The sequence below is a fragment of the Actinia tenebrosa genome, unplaced genomic scaffold (genome assembly GCF_029948245.1).
Source record: "Actinia tenebrosa isolate PJP-AT-01 unplaced genomic scaffold, QUT_ActTen_1.0 PGA_scaffold7__59_contigs__length_16204524, whole genome shotgun sequence".
In the NCBI taxonomy this organism is placed as follows: domain Eukaryota; kingdom Metazoa; phylum Cnidaria; class Anthozoa; order Actiniaria; family Actiniidae; genus Actinia; species Actinia tenebrosa.
The window spans coordinates 5,236,424-5,257,550 of NW_028292584.1; the positions used below are offsets into that span (position 1 = coordinate 5,236,424).

The 21,127-nt window shown below is 44.9% G+C and overlaps 1 pseudogene; it reads right to left on the reverse strand.

Annotated features, from left to right (window-relative positions):
* LOC148905404 (uncharacterized) overlaps positions 1 to 21,127 on the reverse strand; it is a 42,972-nt pseudogene that overhangs the window by 4,468 nt on the left and 17,377 nt on the right.

Consider the following 21,127-nt stretch of genomic DNA (forward strand, 5'->3'; position numbering starts at 1 on the left):
GTTAAGTTAGTTTTAGTTTTATCCCCAATTAGCATAGCATTATACTTTTCATAATTTCCTTGCAGCAAGTTCTCATTATACCATTTAGATATAATTTGTCCTTCTTCATTAAGTGTTCTTTGTATATTGTCAATAGAATTTCCTGAGGTATATATTTGGTGATCATCCGCATAGCTTGAAAGGTTGGCTCTTTTAACTATATATGCCATGTCGTTTTGAAATAAGTTCCATAATAGCGGGCCAAAGGAAGATCCCTGAGGACAGCCTCTGATTGATGTTTTCCACTCACTGTAGGTATCTTGCAGTTTGACTCTGTTCCGTCTATTTTGAAAATAGGATCTTATCAATTCCAAGGATCTATCAGAGAACTTGTAGGCTTTCAACTTATTGAGCATCAGTGATGGATGAAGAGAGTCAAAGGCTTTTGTCATATCTGTTGACAATAGACCTATACATTCCTTTCTATCAAGCGCCATTCTCCATTCTTCTGTTAGTCTAATTAGTGTAGTTTCACAACTATGCCGCTTGCGATACGCAGATAGAGATGGATCCAATACAGACTCAAAGTGTTTGTTGACTTGACTACTTAACAAACTCTCGTAGATTTTGTCTACCGTATTAAGTAATGTAATGGGGCGATAATTCTTCTTGTCTAGCGGATCATCCTTTTTAAAGACAGGACACCATATTCCTTTTTTCCATGAATCAGGCCATATCCCTTGCTGTATGCTTTTATTATAAAGTTTGGTCAACGGTGCTGCTATTCCGTTAACTGCGGATTTCAGTATCGTAGAAGTTATGTCATCGTTGCCACACGCTTTCCTTGTGTTCAACTTCCCAATGATAGACTTGACTTCATCGGTGTTTACTGTCTCAAATTGGAATTCACTCCAGGTAGCTTTACTTGAGAGTACTATACTTCCAATACTTGGATGATTAGTAAGGTCTTGTTCCGTAAGATCGTTAGCATTTGGACCTCCTATGTTGTTGGCCATAGTTGAAAAATAATCTGCCAAGATGTTCGCTACATTGGTTTTATCAGATTCAATGGATCCGTCTACATCATTTTCAATACAAATCGCGCTTTGGCCTTGACTTTTGCCTTTGTTGTTCATAAATGGCTTAAACGTTTGGAAGAACTTGCGAGGTTTGGTTTTCAATTCTTCAGATTTCTGTAGCCAATATTGTTTAATGACTTTGCGTCTTAATTTCGTTGCATTATTCCTCCATTTCTTCTTCAGATCCCAATTTTCCTGAGAGCGGTCAGCAGCATACTTTTGTGCATAAGTTCTTTTAAGCTTAATAGCTTGTTTCCATTCAGGTGTCATATATGGTACGTCCTTTTCTCTAAATCTCATTTTCTTCAATGGCATATGTTTGTCAACTATCGAATTAAACAAAACCTTCCAATAATCAGATGCATCATCAAGGGTGTCAAAGGTATCCATAACATCCCACGGGTCATTTTTCAGCTCTTCTTGAAACTCATTTATATTCACATTCTTTGTACTTCTAAAGGTGACAACTTTTCTTCTATAATAAACTTTTTCGTTCATTAAGCCGTAAACCATATGATGATCGCTTATCTCTGGTTTTAAAACCCCACTATCCTTAAAAAGTTCATTATCATTAGTTAGGATGACGTCCAATAACGATGCTGTAGTATTTGTAACTCGAGTTGGTTCACTAATGAGACAATTTAAGTTAAATACATCTTCTATATCAATGAGAATTTTACCCCCTTTCTCCAAAGGTTTGAGTCTATCAAGGTTAAGATCACCAGTAATGACAACAGAGCTACAATTCATAGTAGCCCACATACCAATTGTGTTCAATTCTTCTTCCAGCTTATTGTAGTAATCTTTACCTACCACTTTTGGAGGGCGATAGATGCCAACAACCAGAATGTCCCTATTGCTTGATGTTTTTATTTTTATTGCTAGAGTTTCTATAAGGTTGAATTTTCCCGGAATCATGACTCTAGACTGAGGTGTTATTGACAATGATGCGTGTAACCCGCTATTTCGACTTTTTTTGTATATCCATTTATTTGACCGATTAGTAGGTTTACACTAAAACAATTAGACCCGCAGCCCTTATGGTTTACGAGTCAATAGCCTTCTGCCTAATGGGCTATCGACTCGTAGACCATTCAGGCTGCGGGCCTAGTCGTTAAGTTTTATACGTTCAGTCTTGGACCAAAAAAAAATCACAGGTTAATCTGCAGGATGGAACATGCTGGTGAGTTACAGTTAACGAGCATACCTTGGTAAAAGAAGAGCTGCCGGTTTGTCTTGGTTATCTTCTGTAGCTTGGTCCTCGAGTAGCCATTTCCACTCTTGCTTCAGCTTTTCTTTATGGGATTTTCTACAGCTGTTGCAAATTGCTAGAGAATAGCATTTCAAAATAGCCTTAATGTTTTTATTCATTATCGCATGCAACTCCCCACTCACCCGCCACCATCTAGGTTAAATAAAAATAATTAGTTTAATTACTTATGATAATAAGTAATTAAAAATTAACTAATTAATATAATCACCTAGTACGTGCTCAAAGCTCCAGCAGACAAAATCTCATGGGCGTAGCGAGGGTTAGATGTGGGGAAAAGGGGGACGAGGGGGGAAAAACCACCCCCCAATAGGTTTGAAAATCGTACATTCTTTTTTCCCTTTTTTGTGAAAGATAGTTATTTTCACTTCTATTGATTTCATAGTTTTTCTTTAATGAGAATGCAATTTATTGTTTTGCACCCCAGCACCAGATTTCATTAATTCATGCGGGATTCCTGTGGAAATGCGTTTTTGATCGGAAGTAAACACAGAACTCTGTTTGAAAGCAGGTTTGAAAGTATGATTTTCATTGATTATGTTTGTTAGATTTGCATTGATTGACATGTAATTATATATGACGATCGTATAATAATAAACACAAATACACCACAATTACTGGCGACGAGGATGGGATTCACCATTTTAGATCAGCACCCGCAACGAATGGACAAGCAGAAAGATTCGTGCAAACCTTCAAACAGAGTATGAAGGCAATGAAATCTGAATCAGCCTCTTTAAACAAGAAGATAGCAAATTTTCTACTGATGTACCGCAACACACCTCATGCTACCACTAACGAAACACCAGCCAAAATGTTCCTTGGTCGAAACATACGTTCACGTTTGGATTTGATGAAGCCAGATGTAAAAAGCACAGTGCAGCAGAAACAAATGAAGAAAGCACTTGAGAAGACAACACCTATACGCTTGTTTGATAATGGACAGCCAGTGACAGTTCGAGACTACAGAGGACAAGAAAAGTGGGTTAATGGAACCATCAACACACAACTAGGACCATTAATGTATGAAGTCAAAACAGAAGCTGGAAGTTATTGGAGAAGGCACACAGACCAAATCCAAGAAAGGAAGCATGATGAAAATCATAGCAACCCTCAACCAAGACCAGCAGGAGATGTCTGCCCAGCAGCAGTAGAACAGCCATCAGTCAGCACAACCCAGACAAGGAAGACAGTTACCCCCGCTAAGAGCAATATGGCGCAAGAAGGACAAGGCAAAGGACATCGATATCCAACAACGCACAGAAGCCCACCAAAACGTTATATGTATGAACAATATTAGGACATTCATAAGAGATGAACATTCAGAGACATTATTATTGAGTTATTTTTCTATCACAGTGATTCATAACTAAGAAGGGAGGAAATGTTAGATTTGCATTGATTGACATGTAATTATATATGACGATCGTATAATAATAAACACAAATACACCACAATGTTTCACTTCCGGAAAGCTGCGCATGCGCCAAAAATGGATTATGCCAGAGCCCTCGTTTTTCGCCGCAGGCCGAAAGAAACGCACGCAGGCTCTGGGTACGAGATTGGCACCGGTGGCATGCACTGCTAACGCGCCGCCTCTCACCAATGCGGCCCGAGTTCGAGTCCTGCCGATCCCGATGTCGTATGTGAGTAGAGTTGATTGTTGGTTCTCTTCTGTGCTTCGAGGGTTTTTCTCCGAGTTCTCCGGTTTTCTTCCCTCCTCAAAAATCAAACTCTAAATTCTAATTCGATCTCCGGGCTATCACTTAGTTTGGAGCCTAGCTCTGTTGTTATTGTCCCACGCTGTGATACAACAGCTAAAGCTAGTAGATATTACGCCACTGCTAAGTGTAAAATGTCAAAAGTCAGTCTTAGCTGAACTGCAGGTGCACGAACCTTAAAAAAACTGAACTAAATAAACCAAAATTAATTTAAAATAAAAGAGGAAAGTACTCACGTGACCCTATAGGAATAATGACGCCAAAGACCTCATTTACTTCCTTGACCATTCTTAAGGTAAAGGCTCGATCAAGCAGCAGTAAGGGGGACTCGCGAAAGGGGTACCGGGAACGACCAGGATTTCCCGCCTCAAGTGGTTGCCGTCCGCAGCGGGAATTACCCGTAGGCAGGTATTTTGGTAAAGATATTTGTTGGATATACGATGCATGAATGTAAAGAGTTTGTGAATGGTTTCTGTGTAGGGTGTTTGACTGCGAGGGTGTGCATGCCCAAGCCCAAGGGTTTCTGGTGTTGTGGTAAGAAAATGCAAATAGAAGACGACACGTCAGCACAGTGTTACGAGTGTGGTAAGAATATTCGCAATGCCGTACCAAATGCTACCAGAGAGCAGTATTACGCCAATGGAGGTCGTAAGAAGACCCCATACAAAAGAATAAAATACTTTAGGGACTGGATGAGTCATATCCAGGGTTTACGACCGGTATATTTAGACAACGAAGTAAAGAAGAAAATCATAGACCACTTAGAAGAGCCAACCCCACAAAGCCTACGGAAAACGCTGAAAAAATTAAGACTAGGGAAATATTACAAAGCTATTCCCTATCTTTTGTCTGAGATTACCGGTAGGCGTATTCCTCATGTCCCAGATATGAGCAGAGCCGAGTGGTTATTCTGTCGGTTGGATAAGGATATTCCTTATTACCCTGACGTAATTTACGAAATATTTTACAAAATAGACCCCAACCACCCGCTGTTAGAATGGGTTCCGAGAAGATGAAATGTGCAGCCGAAATCCACCTACGCTTTTTTCAAAGCAAATGTCTACAGAGGGAGTTTTCTTTGTAGCTCCTCTTTTGCCTCCCGGTAGATCTTTTTGCGAGATTCCTCGGAAAGATCTTTTACGATGGTTTTTTTATTACCCGACTTTAACTCCCTGTATTTCTTTTCCTCCGCGAGGATCAAAGAAAACTCCACGTCGTCTATGCGGCGGTCCCGCAGAGCTTGGGAGACTAAGTCGGCGATGGTGTTAGCCTTTGCTCTTGCTAGGGCTATGTGTGTATCGTGCTTGGATATCTTACCGGATAATTGCTTCATGATGCCTGTTGTAACAGCGGAAACGATGCCGCAGGCGGCTCCGACGCTGGCCAAAGGAACGCCAACGACTATTCCAGGTCCGGTGAGTAAGGTAGCAACGCCGGTGCCTGTTAACGCCACGGACATGGAGCCCGAAGTTATCGCAATCTTATGCAGCGCGCTTCGGGCTCTAGCATACTTTTTCCTAACCTCCTCATAGTGTTTAGTTTGCCCTTCCAAGTAAGCCAGGATTAAGTTTGCCTTGTTTAGACGAAAGTTTTCGGCGTTCTCGATGGGTGCCGTAGTGTGATAATTGGGAACATCTGGGTACAACTGAGGTGCTGATGGTATAACATCCACTATATACTAATGTACGACGCTTTTGGGAATGATATTGAGGAGCAGCCACATCATGACAACAGGGACTACTGGAATTGGAGGGCCTTTAGGAAGATGTTTCTACATGCAGACCCTAGTAAGTTCGAAAGAAGACCCGATGGGATTTACTATAACGGCTCTAGGATGTACAGCAATGAGGATTTGAAACCTACGCTGGTCGATCAGATAGACTCTCAGCTGAAGCATCCTAAGATCTTACCGCATAAGCCTAAACCCGTGCAAGGTTGGTCAAAGGAATTATTGCTGGGTACCAGTACTTATCCGATACCCGCGGTTCCATTTGATGAACATCCAAGCTTGGGCCTAACGCTGAATATGCGGATCTCAAACAACCATTCCTTTCCGTTAAAGGGGCGAGATATCTACCAAAACGTGCCCATTATTCATACCACGGCGAAAGAAGCCCACGAATGGTTAAGCGCTCCTAATATGCGTTATTGGCCGCAGCAGTTGAACTTTGCGGTTTGGTGTGCCACCAGCGGTTGTGGGGTAAGCGCAAACTTGATGAAGAATTCGATATTTATGTTTCACTTCCACTTCACGGTTAGAAGAATACTACATGAAATGGGTGTTATTGCGCTGCCGGGAGATGCCACGTTTTATCCAAGAGATAATAAATACAACGTTCCTGCTTACGACAGCAGCAGTAAGGGGGACTCGCGATCACCATTCGGAATCGCCCGGGAATTACCCGTGTTTATGCACTAGCGTCCCCCGCGGGAATTACCCGTGTCCCGTTATATGTTGCGCGAGTGTTAGGAATATTTGTCTTATATATGCATGAATGTAAAAAGTTCACCAATGACTTTTGTATAATTTGCCTAAGATCCAAAGTTAACATACCTAAGCCCAAGGGTTTCTGGTGTTGTGGTAAGAAAATGCAAATAGAAGACGACACGTCAGCGCAGTGTTTCGAATGTGGTAAGAATATTCGTAATGCCGTACCAAATGCTACCAGAGAGCAGTATTACGCCAATGGAGGTCGTAAGAAAACGCCATATAAGAGAATAAAATACTTCAGGGACTGGATGAGTCATATCCAAGGTTTACATCCGGTATATTTAGACGAGCAAGTAAAGAAGAAAATCATAGACCACTTAGAAGAGCCAACCCCGCAAAGCTTAAGGAAGACATTGAAAAAATTAAAACTAGGGAAATATTACAAAGCTATTCCCTATCTTTTGTCTGAAATTACCGGTAAGTCTATTCCTGAGGTTTCTGATATGACAAAAGCCGAGTGGATGTTTTGTCGGCTGGATAAGGATATTCCTTATTCCTTATTATCCTGACGTAATTTATGAAATATTTTACAAAATAGACCCCAACCACCCCCTGTTAGGATGGATTCCGAGAAAATAAAAATGCAAAACTGGCGTTGCCAGAAACCCCACTGGGGAATTCATCGCGCAGAACACCAAGCTATCCCCAGTGGGTTTTTTTGCATTTTGGGCTTACGGGGCTTATTTCATCCCGCGCCAGAGGCCCTCTAGTACATACACATATATCTTTCTTACGACCCACCAGAGGGTGAACTCCGGACAGCGTCCCGAGACACCCCCTGACTTTTCCAATTACGAAACCCCCCATCGCGGGGTTGAATCGCACTTTCTACCCCTCCCCCCACGGTTGCTGTGAGTGTGGGGAGGCTTTTTTTTCACTCACAGCAACCGGTCCAAATGCGTCTACAGCGAGGCTTGAACTCGGGACTTTAGGCCTCCCCAGCTCCAAAGTCCCACGATCACAAGCGAACGCCAGACACATCTGGACGCTTATGTATGTGAAAAATATTATATTTAATCTGCATAATTTCTAGACTGACGTTCGATATGTAAATAGAATCCCGTCACGCTCTTTTCGAAGCAGATGTTTACTGAGCAAGCTTTCTTTGAAGCTCTTCTTTCGCTTCTTGATAGATCTTTTTGCGAGATTCCTCGGAAAGATCTTTTACGACTGTTTTTTTATTCCTTATGTCCGTCTTTAGTTTCTGGTATTTGTCTTCTTCGGCTAAGATAAGCGAGAATTCTACGTCGTCTATCTTTCTGTCACGCAAAGCCTTTGAGACAAGGTCGGTAATAGTATTTACTTTAGCCCTAGACAGAGCTATTGTCGTGTCATGCTTGGATATTTTCGTGGATAGCTTTTTCATAATACCCGTAGCAACAGCAGAAATAATACCACAGGTTGCCCCAACGCCGGCCAAAGGAACTCCAACGATTATTCCCGGTCCGGTAAGCGAAGTAGCAACGCCGGAGCCCGTTAACACTACAGAAATGGATCCTGAAGTTATCGCAATCTTATGTAGCGTACTCCGGGCTCTGACGTACTTTTTTCGGACTTTTTCGTAGTGTTTTGTCTGCCCTTCCAAGTAAGCCAGGATTAAGTTTGCTTTATTGAGCCTGAAATTCTCCGGTGTAGTATAGGGAACATCTGGGTACAACTGAGGTGCTGATGGTATAACATCCATTATATATACTAATGTACGACGCTTTTGGGAATGATATTGAGGAGCAGCCACGTCATGACAACCGGGATTATGCCAACTGGAGGGCCTTCAGGAAGATGTTTCCGCATGCAGACCCCAGTAAGTTTGAGCGCAGACCCGATGGGATTTACTTCAACGGCGAAAGAATGTACAGTAATGCGGACTTGGAGCCAAAGGCGACCGTTAAGCATAAAGAAAGGCAACCTAATTTCCCGGAGAATATATTACCGACAACAGAGGATTACCCATTTTACGACAACAAAGGTGGAGCGGATGACTTTGCTAAGATGGTTACCTCCTTAGAAATCCCCGTGGGTCCTACGACTTTCAAGACAAAAGTCAGAGACATCTTTAGAGAAACTGCCATGAAACATACCTCAGGGAAAGAATCCAGAGAATGGTTATCAGGTCCCAACATGCGGTATTGGCCGCAGCAGTTAAACTTTGCTGTCTGGGCTGCTACTAAAGGATGCGGTATAGCCGCGGACATGTTCCATATTCCTTTCCTGCGATTTCATGTTGCTTTTACTATTCGTAGGATATTGTTTGAGTTAGGAGCACCGCTTCCTAGTGACACTATCTTTAAGCCGAAGGATAACAAATATGACAAAGTCGCATGGGAGCGATTAAGGAATGAGTTTAAGCTTACCAACCCTGATTTTCGCAACAAAGAGGGTGCCGCCCATGGTTTAGGAGAGACTTACACCTATGCTTCGTATGTTGGCGCCAGCATAGAAACTCCGGGTATGGGGTATCCTAGCAGATGGGAATTCTCCGACTTAGGGGGTAAAGCGTCAAAAGGTGACTTGATTTACTTCATAGAAAGCAAAGAGAAATATCCTTGGGCGCCTTTCTTTGCCGCAAAGGGCATTGGACTGAAAAACCTAGCAAGGATTAACCGCAGCATTGAAGCCTTCGTTTACTGCATTCTAGGAGCACAGGTTAGCACTCGCAGCCCCATCGTAGATGCCAGTGGTGCGTCACAGGAAACGCAACAAGCATTCCTTGTCCTCTTCGAAAGCGCTGTTATCGAGAATGAGATTTCTAAGTCAGTTCAAAGATATCAACTTGCGGGGCAGCAATCTAAAGTGCGGCTAGATTACGCCTTGTCGCCGGGTTGTTGGCTAATGCCAAGTAATTTGGTCATCAACGCCGATTCCATCGTGGGTTACAACAACAAACTTCGACAAGCTACTAAGGATATGAAGTTTGGGGTGAATGACGTGAACTCTGACACTCTTAGGAGCATCCCCCATTTCGTGGAGAAGCCTAAGAAGGAGCACATAGAAAAGCCCACACCAAAGAACGTAAAGAAGAAGGTCCTGCCTGCGATACGTGAGGAATATGACCATAACTTATTAAAAGCCGTCTTAGCAGCTGCAAGCATTGGTCTGAGCTATTATATATGGCGATGAACAACCCCTACGTAGCTGGAGTAGATTGTGTTTATACGACTTACACAGGCGAGAAAAAATACACCCAGGCATCTTGGGTTGATGTCACGGGCATGTCCGTGAATTTGAACTACTCGGGAAAGAAGTTAATCCTTTGTAGTATTTGCATTGGCACGAGTAGTCACGCCAACGTAGGCTTTAGGTTCCTGGATGAGAATGGCGTACGGCAGCCTATGAGAAATAAGACAAACAACAGGGAGCCTGCGCATTTCTCCGTAGAGCCCAACCCCAGCAGCGCCGAAAATCTATCGGTTTGGACTTTCCACATGGTCGCCGATTGCCATGGGAAGGTGAAGCTGCAGATACGCGTAGATGACACCGGAAGTGTTTGTATAAATAGCATAGAGAATCAAAGGGACGAAGTCTATAACAATGCAACCATCAGCACTCTTACGGTAATGAGTCTATAGTGGATTTCTCACGAAATCCTAATATATATGAATCCACATGCAAAGGAAGATTGGTTTTTACATTACTTAGAGGAAAAAGAGTTTCCTGAAAGCGATATTTGGAAGGACACTGGGTTATGGGTGAAGGTTGGAGGATTAGGGTTAATAATGTGCACTATCAGCATTGGGACGTTTGATGAATATGGTATCGCTTTTAGGATTGTTGACGAGGATAATATCCCATTACTACCCTTAAGGAATAAGATTAATAATAGGGAACCAGCTCATTTCTCGTACGAGCCACACAGGAGCAATGAAGATCTTTTACCGATTACTTTTCATATGATAGCTAATTGTCAATATGCAAAGCCTCAAATTAATACCTGCAAGGATGATAAATTCAATATTAAAGTTTGTATAAATACTGTTCATGCTGGGACAGAATCTCATAAGAATAATGTTTGGAATCATAAGACCATTAGCACCATGACTGTGCTGCCGCTAGTTCCGCATTATCAAGGCGGCGTGAATACTATCTTTACTTATCCCCAGTCGAGAACGCCTCGTGCGTCTGACGACGATAAGCCCCCAGTAATACACGAGGATAAGATTAACCCTTCATCTTCTTCAGGAGTACCACTCCAATAGCGACGACCAAGATCCAAATGTTGTTGCCCACAAACTTTAGCAGTTTGCCGCCGGTCTTCAGTACCAAACCTAAGGTGCTACCAAGCAAGCCCGGAATGCTTGCCGCCATCGTTTTTCCCAGGGCTGTTAAGCCAGCACCTAATTTTTTTCCCATTTCCCCCATTTCTTTTCCCACCTTTTTTCCAAGCGCCTTTGCACCTGAAGCCACACCGTTAATTGCATTCATAATTCCAGCAATAGCGCCTGCGAGCGCTACGGCAAACGCCAGCGGCACGCCGTACCTCCGAAGGCCTCTTAGTATTTTTTGTCTGGTGGTAAGCCCTAGCTCTCTTTCCAAGCCTTCCTTTTGCGCCTGCAACTCCGCAATCCTTTCCTCTAGGGACCCTACTTGCGCCCGAGCTGCTTCTCTTTCCCCGTCGGCGCGAGTTTGATCGTCGATTATTTCCCGTTGCGTTTGTATTTGCCTTTCCAGGTCCTCTATGGCTTGCTCTCTTTGTCTTAATTGTTCCTCCTTAACGATGATTTCCGTGTTTAACCGCCGCTCTTGCATTACCGAGGCTTCCAGCTCCGCACCCACGCGTCTAAGTTCAGCGTTCCTATCTCCGGTGTCCCTAACTGCACTGTCGAAGTTCCTTCTAGCCTTATCCCTTTCATGTAGCAACATGTTGATGCGCCGCTCATTGTCCTCGCTTTCCCGTTCTTGAGAATCCGACATCATTCGCATCTGCTTCATGTATTCCTCTTCTCTTTCGTCCATCGTCTGTTTTAATTCTTCAATGTGTTCCGCCTGCTGCTGCAATTCGGCGGTTTTTTCGTCTAATTGCTCCGTAAGTTCGTCAAGTTGTTCCCTATGTTTGTTTATAAGTTCTTGCTGCGTTTTTTCTTCCATGTTGAGGGATTCTAAAGACTGTTGCAGCTGCAAGGCAGCGCTGCTGCCCGACGGCGTACTCGTTAGCTTTTCCTCTACGTCTTCCTTGGTAGCTTGTATTTTTGCGAGCTTTCCTTGATCCTTATCCAGAATTCCGGAGATGGCATGCATTTGACTGGTAGCCCTAGCAGTCTTAAGACTTCTGAAGAATCCTGAAGCTAACCTTGATGTTTCCTTAGTAGTTAAGCTGGACAGCACGGATAAGTCAGGCCTACCCAGTGCTGTCGTTATTTCCTTCGGTAAGGCATTGTTAAGTGCGTTAGACTTTTTACTTTGATAAAAGTCATACCATTTTTCCCTGCCTATGTAACGGACTTGAATGTGACCCTTGTCACCGCGTTGGAATTTTAAGAGAGTCGAACTGGCGCTAGGATATCTCTTACGCACGTCGGTAAGTAGCTTTTGGGGTACCGTTTCGCCGATAGCTGCCATTAAATTTGGAGGAATTCGGGGGTCGGTAAAGAACCTTCCTTTTCCATCGCGGATGACGTAAACCTTAGCGCCGCTTCTAGCAAGACTACCCATGATTAGTTTCCTGCCGTATTCATCTTCTTCGAACATTAGCTGCGCTTTTTCAGGCATCCACTCGGGTAATAGCTCCCGAAGCCTTTCGAAGTCGTCTGGCGGTTCTTCCATGGATTCCTCCATTTCCGCTTGTACTCTTCGCAACCACTCGTCGCTAGGAGCTTCAGGAACTAATCCCAAGTCGTCCATTCGCATGTAAGGTGGGGGGATTTACCAGGGTTTTCCCTTTTGAACCTGTCCGTAAGGCTACGTAAGGCACCGCGGGCTTTTGGACCGTACTTGCGACGTAGCTTTTCAAAGAAGCCCGGCTTATCCGCTTCCGGCAGCAGGGATTCGTACTCATCATCATTAATGTCTACTTGGCCTTCTTCGGTAAGGGGATCAAAATCCGTTCCTTCTACTTCCATTATATATGATAAGCTCAAAGTTAAATCCCAACGCATTACCTAAGCAGGTTGGCGGACTGAAAGCAGAACGCACCTTTCACCGGGTCACCTTTACGCCTTCTAGCGCTAAACCTGGAGAAACGCTGTACGTAGGCGTTCCCCGCCTAACGGATAACCTAGTATTGGTTCCTGGTACCTTGGCTTTAAGGTTTGACCTAGCAATACAACCAAGCACCAAGGACAAGCGCTATACCGTCAATAATGTGGGTAGGAACCTCGTCTCTAAGATGAGAATCAAGTTCGCAGGGGAATCCCTCTTGGATTTGAATAGGTACGATTTGTACACCACGTATAAGGATCTGTGGCCAACAGCCTTTGACCGTGCACAAAAGATAGAGCAGGGAATTGGAAGCGTTATTCTTCGTAAGCTTCGCAGCGATACTAACCCCGCGCCTACGGACTCCAGTGGAGCAACCGCAGTAGCAGACGCAACAAGGGTAGACCGCCTATGGTAGCAAGTACGTTATCCCTTTGGATTTCGAAGTAATTACGAGTCATGGTGTGTACTACCCCAGGCAGTTATCCGAGTTACAGTTTGAAGTAACCTTGGCGGACACTACGAACGTCATAGGAGGAATGGACAGCGCAATTAGCGGGGCTGTTGATCCTTATTCTATCACCAACTTAGAGCTGCAGTATGAGACCGTGTACAGCGAAGAGCTGGCCCGTAGCGCTGGCATGGAATACAGCTCCGGGAAGGCATTCTTATACGCCCACGTAGTAATGTACAAGACGTTCAGCTTCTTGGATAAGACGGATGAGGTTATCAACCAAAGCATTAACCTCCCCCGAAGAAGTCTTACGGGGCTAATGCTGGTGTTTGCCAAACCCTACGAGGCCGGCAAGCGCAACTCCGAAGCCTTTCACAACCCCAACATTACTAACGTGGGGGTAAATGTCAACGGCGTTCCAAACAAGGTTTACTCCCAGGGGATAAAGCCCGCAGACGTTTACAGGGAGGCAAAGCGTAAGTTTGGCGACCAAATTAGCCCCGAGGAATTCTTTAAGGACAAATATGCGTTATGGATTGACATGCGCACCATTAACGACGAAGACCTACATGGTCAAGGCCTCCGTCTAGTAAATACGCAGGATGGCATAACATTGGAGATCAAGCGCACCAAGAACGCCAGTGCAGGCGACGGCGACAAAATAAACTGCTACGTCTTCGTCGTGTCTGACGCGCAACTGAGCGTAGAAATGAATCAGCTAAAGAGCGTTGCCTATTGATCCACTCGCTCATCCTTTTGATAAAAAAAATATCGTTGGTATATAATGCTTCGCGTATTCGAAAACAACGAAACCAAACTGCAATGCATAGTGCAAGGCGATAAACTATACTTCAATGCAAAGGAAGTGGCGGCTGCGTTGGGTTACGAACGCCCAAAAGATGCAATTAAGGTGCATGTTCATGAAAAGTATAAGGTAAAGCTTAGCGAACTTAGAGTGGAGGTGAATCGCCTCCCCTCGTATTCACAGCCTAATTCCCTGTACGTAACCGAATCTGGGTTGTATCAACTAATATTTAGCTCTAAGATGCCAACGGCAGAGACATTCCAGGATTGGGTCCTCGAGGACGTTCTTCCCGCATTGAGAAAGACAGGTAAGTATGAAATAGAAAGGCGGTTCGATAATCCTAACAAGTTAGTCTTCAAAATGGAAAATGAGTTTGACCTGCATAAGAAAGTCGTGGACTACATACGCCGCTTCTACCCACAGATGCTCATAGCGCCCGGCTTAGGGGAATTGCAGGATTCTGACAGCAAACGTATAAAATGCTGGCAGAAGGGTTATCAAAGGGGTCAACCCGACCTCTTAATATTGAACGCGCATTTAAGGTATGAAGGGCTTTGCATCGAATTAAAGACGCCGAAAGGAAATGGCATACTCTCCGCAGACCAACGCAAGATAATTTCGCAGTATGACGCGAATGGTTACCTGATTATGGTTAGCAACGATTATGACGTCATCTGTCGTGCCCTTAGCAACTACGCGGAAGGCATCCGTATTCCCTGTCGGTGGTACTGCAAACGCTTCAAGACTACGGAGACAAGGGCAACGCATTTAAGAATATTTCATAGCTATAATGAGACTGAATTTAATACATTGGCGTGACCTGATAGAAGGCGCAGCATACGAAATAAAAAATTACGTCGTCTTCGAAGACATCGACCGTTTACGGTTAGTCCTCAAAGACTCAGAAGGCGAGGAATATTCCCTTTGGGCGCCTGATAGGGTTAGGTACGTAATTCAGGGCGAGGAATTCACCCACTTACGCAGCTATGGTAAGGTAAATGGCCGATGAAAGTTTGACATTGAAAGAAGAGTCACTCCATCTCCTCTTTGTAGTTAAGCGCCCGCTGCGCTTTAGGATCCGCGGAGCACCAATGGGATCCTTCGGAGAATACCCTGTCGCAATGAAGGCAGGTGTATTTTTTACGCGGCTTACGAGGGGTAATGCAGTCGGCAGGTAGTTCGCAAGTAATACAGTCCATATATTGAAAGGGTAATTAGAATGCCTCCCAGAAAGGCAGCTGCGTAGGCTAGCATATACCTTTAAAAGGGGTCCTTATTTTTATTGTTGTTTTGTTAAATGTTGATGATACTTAACAAATAACAAGAAAAATAAGAATGGGATTTGAGACTCTTTGCACAAACCCTATCTTACTATTTTAGTTCCCTTCCTAACTTCTACGGGCTTTCCTTGCCACCTAGTTACTGCCATGCCAAGCATCAAAGCGATCTAAGTACTCTTTAAAGCCACCTTGACCCTCATACAAACACTGCCAAATATGTTGACCGCTCCTTTGACAGCCGCAGCGCTCACAGTTGGCCTCCCAGTACTCTCTATCTTCCCACCTTACGCCTTCGACGCAGTCAAACTCCGCAAAGCGCTGGTCAATTTCTTTCTTCCTTTGCGTTAACTCTTTCGTGGTGTCAACCGGACAACATCGGGCGGCAACGTCACCGTGCTCCTCACATGCTACGCCCAGCAGATCGTAATTACCAAGGCATCTATGTCGGTGCCACGCGTCGGTAACGTCCTCGTCGCAGCGCACGCATACGTTATTTAAACAAACCATTCTGCTACGATGGTACTCCAACGCCTGCGCGCTGCTAAACTGCTTATCACAGTTATCGCAAAGGGTAACGTTGTTTACTTCCTTACTGCATACCCGTCTTTCGACGTGATATTGCAATCTTTGCTTGCTGCTGAACTCCCTTTCACATTGCTTGCACTTCATTATAACTAAGTGTTATTTAAGCCTTATAAGGGATACTTAATAAAGTCCTGCACGCTTTCTTTTGCCCAACCGGCCATCGTCAAAAGCGCGCCAAACCTTTCCGCACGCTTCAGACCGCACATTTCATCGTACAATTCCTGCACGCGCTCTTTCAGCCGATCGATCTCCTCCCTTTGCATTTCTATGGTGTCTCTTTTATCTTTTGCGTCGGTGGCAATCCTTCTTACTGCGTCCACTGGGTCCATCGTATATATAATGGATCCGAACCATATTCCCTGCAATGCTCTGATAGTAGGACCCACCGGCTGCGGAAAGACCCAGTTCGTCGTGGAGCAGCTATTAGGACCCTTTAGATACCGCTTCGACTACATAGTGCTATTATGCCCCACCTACGTGAATAACCGCACCTGGACGGCCATAGGAGTGAAAGATGATGACTTCTTTGTGGACATACTGGATCCTAACTAGTTATCCAGCCATTTGAAGTTCTGGCATAAGCAATTCCCTAAAGATACGCAAACCTTGCTCATACTGGATGACATCGCCTGCGGGGACGACGTAAAAAGACGCACCTCCGAGCTCGTTAAGCTCGCTTTCAGCGGTAGACACGACAATATCAGCGTTTGGTGGCTCTCGCAGCAGCTTACCAGCGTCTCTAAGCCCTTCAGGGAAAACATAGGATCGCTTGTCGTATTTTATACGCCTTGCAAGTCTGACCTGGAAACCATCTTAAGCGACTACGGCGGTGAGATATCCAAGGAACAGTTACACGAATACATGCGGCATTTAAAAACGCACCAACCTTCCAAGATGATCTTCTCTTTGAGGTTTCCCTACACGGTTGGAATCTATGATTCCTAATGTATATGGACATTGAGCAGCTCTTAGATGAAGTCCCCACGCAGTTAGATGAAAGTAACCTCAAGGAACAACTCAACATCCTTGTGTCATCTGGGAAGTGCAAAGAAATGATAGGCAAGGAACTTACCCATGAGCAGGTTAATAAGTTGTCGGAAGAGGAAGTCAAAAAGTTCCATAAGAGGTACGAGGCTGCCCTTGCAAGTAAGACCACGGACGCCGTAGCAGACTCCGCTATCCGACTTGCCACTAAATTGCTTGGACTTGCGCTGCCCATAGACGACGTGGAGCAACTGCGGAAGGACATAAGCGAGGACTATGTTATCGCCCAAGAACTTAAGATAACCTGTGGGTGGTTGTCTTTGAAGTGCGGTAAGTTAATGGCAGTCGCCTCTGCGGCTTTGCATGTAGCTCAGCATGTCGACTTGAAGGAGGTACTGGTGTCTTGGAAGGACTTCAAGAAGGACAGAGAAGTCGAAAAGGTCTTCACGGCAGCACTTGCTGAGGTACCTGATCAAGTCGCCTCAAGTACTTAGTCAAGTCGTTGTCAAGTCACCTCAAGTACTTAGTCAAGTCGTTGTCAAGTCATTGTCAAGTCGTCATCAAGTTACTTGTCAAGTCCTTCAAGTCCCTTAATATAAGATGAGTGGCACCGAAGAACAACCACCCGTAGAAGATAACAAGATTACCAAGGCTAAATCTCCGGGCAGAGTCGCTGCCGGAAAGAAGCTCGCGGAGATGAATAAAAAGAACAAAGCAAAGAAGGAGGAAAAAGTGGAGGAAAAAGAAGAGGAATCCTTTATCAATCCTGGGTACGTCATTGGCGCGTTAGGAGTTGCTATAGCAGCAGGCAGCCTCTACTTACAATGGCGGGCAGCAAAGCCAAATGTAAAATTGGAACCAGCGCATTACGCACCTGCGGAGCCGCCCGTGAGAAAAAGCAAAATCCCTGAAATGGAGTAATAACCTTCTCGCTTTGTAATATAATGTCAACCGCGTTATTGAAAACTGTTGAAGAAGCAGCTATCATTACTTCCATCGTTGCGGGTATTGGTTGGGTAAGTAAGAAAGTGCTCAAAGAAGACTTTACTGAAGACCCAAGCAAGAGCTTCGCTAATTTTGCTAAGATGACCGCTGCCGTAGGCGGGGCTATCATGGTAAAGGATTACCTACGGAAGGAAAAGTACCTACCTACGGTGTAATATATAATGGCTAGCGTGGTCGCTGGTGGAGTTATTGCAGCTTTAGCATTCACTGGAGCTAATTATGGTGGTCAGTATTCAGATAGATTAGTTAGAGGCGACAAAAGCGGAGATTTAGCCGCCGAAAGGAAAAGGCACGACTTAGCGCTGGAGAAATATCAGCGAGACGTGGCAGCTTGGAATGAAAAAAGACAAGCTTACAGGGATTGGTTGGATAAAGAACTACCAAGACAAAATGCAGGCAGACAAGAACTTCGAAAATACAGACTACGCCTTTAAGCTCTATGCGCAGGCGCACCCCGCGGCATTAACGGGGTTAAGAAAGCCTCAGTTCAAGAATTACTATCAGCCTTCTAAGAAACAAAAAGACAATGAATTGGTATTTGTAGGAGTTGCAGGGCTGGCAGGAGGCGTAGCCTTGGCGTATTTAGTCTAAGCTACGCTTAGCCTCTAGTGTCGCCTTTGGCGCCTGTAATATATGATCGTCTTTTTGGAAAGCGATAAAAATAACTTTACCACTTATTTAAATCCCCCCATTAAAGCCCATAAGGTTCGGCTCATAAGTTGCTCTTTGTACAATTCTTGGTATAACCTGATTAGGGGCATAGTCCCTGAGCATACAGGAGGATCTAACTATCAAGCCGTATTGCTGCCCGATGGACATTATACACCAATCACACTGGCCAAGGAATTAGCAAAACACGGTTATACTCTCACCACAGGATTGCCGCACGAAATGACCCTCAAACATAATATGTCAAATTATTCAATGACTTTTGGAAAGTCTGAGCCATTGGGATCTTTATTATGTGCCTCAGGCAAGACGATTACCAACACAGCCATACCTGTGAAATGGCAAGTCGCATCCTCTTACGAAGTCTATTGCGATTTAGTCCTTAGTTACAGCAATGGGGAAAAGTCTTCTCTTATGTCCAAGTTCCTGCCCAAAGGTAGTCCATTCGATCTGGTAGAATACACTCCCATTTCTTTGAGCTATGATTTGTCTAATTTGGTAGAAAGCATAAACATCGCCATTAAAGTGGACCGAAAGACGGTGGATTTCAACGGGCGAAAGATCAATCTTGTTTTGGAATTCATATAATGGGTCGAACAGAGGACAAACTCAAAAGGATTTACTATGGACCCGAAGGCTATTGGAAAGGAGCGTCGGCCATCAAGAAACTCGCGACCGCGGCCAGGGTATCAGAAGAAACGGCTAAGAACTGGCTAAGAAAACAAACCCTCTGGCAGGTTAATCTTCCCATGCCTAAGTACATTCCCAGACCCAGCTTTACCGTAAATACCCCTAATGAAGTTCATCAGGCGGATTTGCTTTTCTTACCGCACGATAAGGTGAGAAAAAAGACCTATAGGTACGCTTTGACCGTAGTTGATATCGCAAGCAGATACAAGGACGCCGAACCCATAACCAGTAAGGATTCTGGGGAAGTCGCAGAAGCCCTAGGTAGGATTTATAAGCGCGTTTTGAAATGGCCTAAGCTGCTGCAAGTGGATGCTGGGAAGGAGTTCATGGGCGTGGTTACTAAGACCCTGAAAGACCACGACACCAAGATTAGGAGAGCCGAGGCAGAGTACCACAGGGTTCAAAGCATCGTCGAAAGATTCAATAAGACCCTGTCCGAGCGTCTCATTGGGTACCAATATTGGAAAGAGCTGGAAGATCCATCTAAACGCAACAGGGAATGGACTCAGAGGCTTCCCCAGGTCGTCGCGGCTTTGAACAACGAGGCGGCCAGGGCTACGGGAATAAAACCCAAGGATGCCATAAAAACGAAACACGTGGAACACAAGTCCTACGTCAGAAGTTCAAGGGAGGTCGGACTGAAGGAAAAAAAGCTCCCCCGCAACATAGTGGTCAGATACCTCTATCAGCCGGGGGAACTCGAAGGTGGCAGTAAAAGAGCCACGGATCCTAACTGGTCTCTGGAAACGTATGAGATTTCGAAGTCCGTCACCAAGGAAGGACAACCCGTGTTGTATTACCTAAATGGCCCAAGTCGCGGATTCGTCATGGAAGAGCTGCTCATAGTCCCCAAAGACTCAGAGTAGCGCAGCACCGCGCGCCCGATTGCACTCTAGGCATGTCAGTCTTACGTTGCCTCTGCAATGCCCGCGTTTGTTATTTATGCGATCCACGGAGAACTGCTGATCGTCATTTGGGTCAAACCTCCATAGTAGAGGTATGTTACACTTGGCACACCTTGCCCCTTTCTTATAGATGTCGTCCAGGCATAGGTCGAATTTGACCCCCGCATAGCGGGGATCTGTACTCTTTTCTTCGTCGTGCCGCTTGTAGCGAAGGAGTTTCTTGGCAATGTTCTCTTTGGCTACGTCCTCTGGCGTCTTATCGTAACGCAGTTGCGGTCCCCAGCTTCTCTTCAACTGTTTGGCATATTCTACGCGGCTTACGGCGGTGTAGATAAGGTTGCTCCAACACAACCGCTGGTCTATGATCCATAAGGTTTCCTTTATGGTAAGCCCTTGCGCGCTGTGGACTGTCATGCAATAGCCTAAACGCCAATCTGGATGGGAGGTAATTCTTTCCACCTTTTCTATGGGCACCCAGGCTTTATCGTGCGTTACTGCGTTCTGCAGTTGAACGTCGGTACCCGGCACCCAGACGTCTCTTTTTTGCATGCGGGTGTCACGCGGTTTATAACAAACAGGTACGTGATGCGTAGGGAAGCGCTCTCGGTGTATATTTAGCAAATCCTTTTGTATGCGAGATTGTGCCGCGCGCTTACTACTTAGCACCAGATCCTTTGGATGCCATGTGTAAAGGAATTCCTCGTATTTCTTCGCCCGTACGCGTTTGCGCAGTGTTTTGCATTGGTCGGCGTCACTAAGGCCCCTTAATTCCGCTTTCAGGTATCTTACTTGATCCTTACTGCGGTAGTCGGTGTTAATTTCCTCCGCATGGTCTACGAACCCCTTTAGCCATTCGTGGGGCATCTCTCCGGCTATTGGAGGAGGCTGGCAGGGATCTCCGGCGAATATTACTTGACACTTTCCACGAAGGAATTCTACGAATTCTTTGAGGATTTCTAAAGGAACGGTGCAAAACTCATCCCAAAGTATCACCGGAGGTATGTCGTGGATGGCTTCTGGTACCCACTTTTGGCCATTCCAACGGAAGAAGCTGTGGTACGTTTGAGCGTCGTGGCCCATT